General features: G+C 40.4%; 1 pseudogene; it reads left to right on the forward strand.

Annotated features, from left to right (window-relative positions):
* Positions 1-3,870: 3,870 nt before the first annotated feature.
* LOC105542666 lies at positions 3,871-4,439 on the forward strand (annotated as a pseudogene).
* The last annotated feature ends 395 nt before the right edge of the window (positions 4,440-4,834 follow it).

Genomic DNA, 4,834 nt, shown 5'->3' on the forward strand with positions numbered 1-4,834 from the left:
AAAAAAAAAAAGAAAAAAAGAAAATGTTTGTATGTGAATGTTAACAAAAATACTAAATATCAAAATCTGTGGGCTGCGCAAGGGAAATTTACATCCTTAAGTGCTTACAATCGAAAAGAAGTTAAAAGTTAATGGGCTAAGCAACTATCTTGAGAAGTTACAAAAAGAATGTGCTAAGAAAGGAGGAGGAAGAAAACTCATAAGGGAAGAAATTAATAAAACAGAAAATAAGCATTTCATAGGAAGAATCACTAAAGCTAGAAGTTGGTTTTTTGAAAAGATGAAAGAATAAAACTGATAAGCCTCTGGCAACACTGATCAAGGAAAAAAAAAAAGAGAGAAAAGTTGCCCCCCTAAAAAAAAAAAAAAGGAGCTACAAAGGGTTAGTCCCAGAGTTCCACAGCTCTGCTTGTAAAAAGACAATTGTAATTCCACATTAGATGGCAAACCTTTCACATTTTCACATCCTTTTCCTCTTGGATTTCCATAAAGATAGCATGACCAATGTTTTCTTCCTTAACATGTAATAATGGAAAGCTAACATTTGTTAAATGCATATTATGTGCAAAGCACTATGCAATGAAATCCCCAGAATGGGTCCCTGAGGCTATCATCATCGTGTCCACTTTATAGATATGGAAACAGAGGCTTGGAAGATGTGTCTCCACTTTATATATATGGAAATTGAGATATCCCTCAGTTTGTTAAAAATCAACAAACTGAGGCTTGTTGATTTCTAATATGGCACAGCTAGAAATCAACGGCACCAGGATTTTGACTGGGCAATCAGGGCTTAGAACGTCTCCTGGTCACAGGAGCTGACAGCAGAGCCAGGACAGAATCTAGGCCTTTTAACAAAAACTCTTCATGACACCAACACTGCCTGTGCCAAAAAGGCAATTCTGAATGATGTTTTTATTTTTTCTCTCCCTCTCTAAATTGAGCAAGGATGTGCTTTGCAACTCTGGAGGCAATTTTGGTTCTTAGACTCAGGCACTAGCATGGTCCTGACCACCTGGGGAAAATATCCAAGGACCTTAAGGCCAAGAGGCCTCTAACTCAGGTCTCTCTCTGGACTGCTTTGGAAATGTCTCTCTAAATAGGCTTTTGTCCACTGCTATTGGGGTAACCTACTTTCAGGGGCTTCACATGAAAACCTGAGGCCAACTATGGTGCTGCAAATACTATTTTAATTGGAATGAGCTGCTTAATCAAAAGTTCTTGGTTCAGTGTATGGTTCCTTCAAGTGCCACGATTCCTGTGTCACATTAAATCCAGGGTCAGCAAACTGTGGACCTCAGACTAAATCTGTCCTACCTATTGTTTTAATATGGTCCAAAAAGTATAGTTAACTATAGTTAAGAAAGAAATTTTCCTCCATTTAACAATTGTTGGTGACAAAAATCAAAAGGTGAATAGTATTTTGTGACATCTGAAAATTATATAAAATTGCAATTTTAGTGTCTATAAAGTTTTATTGGAACACAGCCACATTCATTCATTTATATACTCTACGGCAGCTTCTTGCTTCAATAGCAGAGTTGAGCAGTTGCAGCAGAGATCATTCAATCTGTGAGCCTAAAATATTTACTATTAATATTTGTAGAAAAAGTTTGTGTTAAAGTATCATTATAGAGCTTTATTTTTTCCTTTTCAACTTTTATTTTGGATTCGGGGGTACAAGTGCAGGTTTGTGACCTGGGTATATTGTGTGATGCTGAAGTTTGGGGTCCAAATAATTCTGTCACTCAGATGCTAAGCATAGTACCCAACAGTTAGTTTTTTGACCCTTGCCCTCCTCCTTTCTTCCCTACTCTTATAGTCCCCAGCGTCTATTGCTGCTATCCTTATGCCACGAGTACCTGACGTTTAGCTCCCAATTATAAGTGAGAACATGTGGTGTTTGGTTTTCTGTTCCTGCTTTAATTTTTCTTAGGATAATGGCCTCCAGCTGCATCCATGTTGTTGCAAAGGACATGATTTCATTCTTTTATATATAGTATTCCATGGTGTATATATGCGATATTTTCTTTATCCAATCCACTGTTGATGGGCACCTAGGTTGATTCTATGACTTTGCTATTGTGAATAGTGCTGCAGTGAACATGTGAGTGCACGTGTCTTTTTGGTAGAATGATTTGCTTGCTTTTGGATGAATATACAGTAATGGGATTGCTGAGTCGAATGGTGGTTCTGTTTTAAATCTCCAAACTGCTTTCCACAGTGGCTGAACCAATTTATATTCCCACCAACGGTATTATAAGTGTTCCGTTTTCTCCTCCGCCTCACCAACATCTGTTGTTTTTTGACTTTTTAATAATGACCATTGTGATTGCTGCGGGCTGGTATCTCATTGTGGTTTTGATTTGCATTTCTCTTCTGATTAGTGACGATGAGCATTTTGTCATGTTTGTTGGCCGCTCGTATGTCTTCTTTGAAAAGTGTCTTCTCATATCTTTTGCCCATTTTTTAATGCAGTTCTTTGTTTTTTTGTGTGTGTGTTTAATTGTTTAAGTTTCTTATAGATTCTGGATATTAGACTTTTGTTGGATGCATAGTTTGCAAATATTTTCTCCCATTCTGTAGGTTGTCTTGTCTGTTTACTCTGCTGACAGTTTCCTCTGCTGTGCAGAAGCTCTTTAATTACCTCTCATTTGTCAATTTTTTTTGTCACAATTGCTTTTGAGGACTTTGTCATAAATTCTTTCCTAAGGCCCATGTCCAGAGTGGTATTTCCTAGGCTTTCTTCTAGGATTCTTATACTAATTTAGATTTAATAGAAACCCATAGCAAGAAAAACAAGAAAAAGAAAACATTTTCAAAATAAATGTTGTTTATGTTTTATTTTTAAATTCTCTCTCTCTCTTTTCCTAGCAGAGGAAAACCCAATCATTGTGAGACTGCAAACACCTGGGCAGCTTACTTGGGTTTTATCATGGAGTTGCTCTGCCTTCAGGCATTTGGGGAGAAGGACTCTGGCTCAGGCTGGGATTTTAGGAGCCAAGTTGAGTGACAAAGTGGGCTAGGTAGTTTATAGTGTTGGTATAAAGATGAGATTGGGATACCATGAGCTGGGAAGATGGCTAGGACATTCAGTCACCGCTGACTCAAGACCTCCTGACAAGGTTCCTGAGAAAAATCTATGTACAGGACACAGCCTCAGATGAGAGGCAAAATGATACTTTGTAACTAGCTGAACTGGAAGAGACATAGACAAGCCAAAACAATCTTGGAAAAGAACAAAGTTAGAGGACTCACATTCCCAATTTCAAACTCACTACAAAGCTGCAGTAATTAAGACAGTGTGGTTTTGGCATGAAGATACATTAACAGATCAATGGAACAGAATTGTGAGTCCAAAAATAAACTCTCATCTATGGCCAACGGATTTTCAATAAGGATGCCAGGATGATTCAACGAGCGAAAGACTAGTCTTTTTAACAAATGGTGCTGGAATAACTGGTTATCTACATGTACAAGCATGAATTTGAATTCCTACCTTATACCAATACACAGAAGTTAACTGAAACTGGACCAAAGACTTAAATGTGAGACCTAAAACTACACATTCCTAGAAGAAAACACGTGAATGAGGAATGACTGCTAATGGGTACAACGTTTCTTTGCGGGGGTGATGAAAATATTCCACAACCGATTGTAGTGATGTTGTACAACTTTGGGAATATACTAAAACCACACTGAACTGTACACTTTAAATAGCTGAATTTTTTGCTATGTGAATTATATCTCAACAAAGCTGTTTAAAAAGACCTTGTGGCAGTGGCCTGGAGGGATCTGGGTCCGAGGGACCATGATCAGCCTGATACTTTTCTGTGAGGTGTGGTGGCTTGGGCAGTGGGAGGAAAAGCCATCTGGATCCTCTGCACAGTGCTGGATGCCATTGATCAGATGTGGCTGCCTGTAATGAGGACTTGGAATGAGTGCCACTATGGGGTTCTAACTGGCCTTAATAAAGCAGAAGCTGCTGCCAAGCATGAGGAGACCTCGGTAAAGATCTGGAGGTGCTCCTATGATGTCTCATCACCTCTGATGGAGCCCAACCACCCCTTCTAAGGCAACACCAGTGAGAAGAGCAAATATGCAGATCTCACTAAAGATCAGCTACCCTCCTGTGAAAGTCTGAAGGATACTACTGCCATAGCTCTGCTCTTTGGAAAGAAGGAATAGTTTCCTGGATCAAGGAGGGGAAATGGGTACTGATTGCAGCTGATGGCAACAGCCTTCAGGGCATTGTCGAGCATCTGGAGGGTCTCTCTGAAGAGACTGTCATGGAGCTGGACCTGCCAACTGGTATTCCCATTGTCTCTATTGGACAAGAACTTGAAGCCCACCAAGCCCATGTAGTTCCTGGGGGGGATGAAGAGACTGTGTGTAAAGCCGTGGAAGCTATGGCTGTTGGGAGCAAGGTCAAGAAATAAAGGCCAGCAGGCAGATTACTGTCCCAAGGAATGCCTTCTCTGCCTATCCTTTCCTCCGCACTTCTGCATATGTCACATTGACCACTGCATAGTCATTTTTTTTTTTTGAGATGGGGTCTCACTGTGTCAGCCAGTCTGGAGTGCAGTGTCACAATCTCAGCTGACTGCAACCTCTGCCTCCCATGTTCAAGTGATCCTCTTGCTTCAGTTTCCCGAGTGGCTGGGACAGTAGGAATATGGAACCATGCCTAGCTAATTTTTGTATTTTTAGTAGAGATGAGGTTTCACCATGTTGGCCAGGCTGGTCTCAAATTCCTGACCTCAGGTGATCCACCTGTCTCAGCCTCCCAAAGTGCTGGGATTACAGGCATGAGCCACCGTGCCCAGCCATAGTC

This window comes from Mandrillus leucophaeus, unplaced genomic scaffold (genome assembly GCF_000951045.1).
Source record: "Mandrillus leucophaeus isolate KB7577 unplaced genomic scaffold, Mleu.le_1.0 Scaffold265, whole genome shotgun sequence".
Lineage (NCBI taxonomy): Eukaryota > Metazoa > Chordata > Mammalia > Primates > Cercopithecidae > Mandrillus > Mandrillus leucophaeus.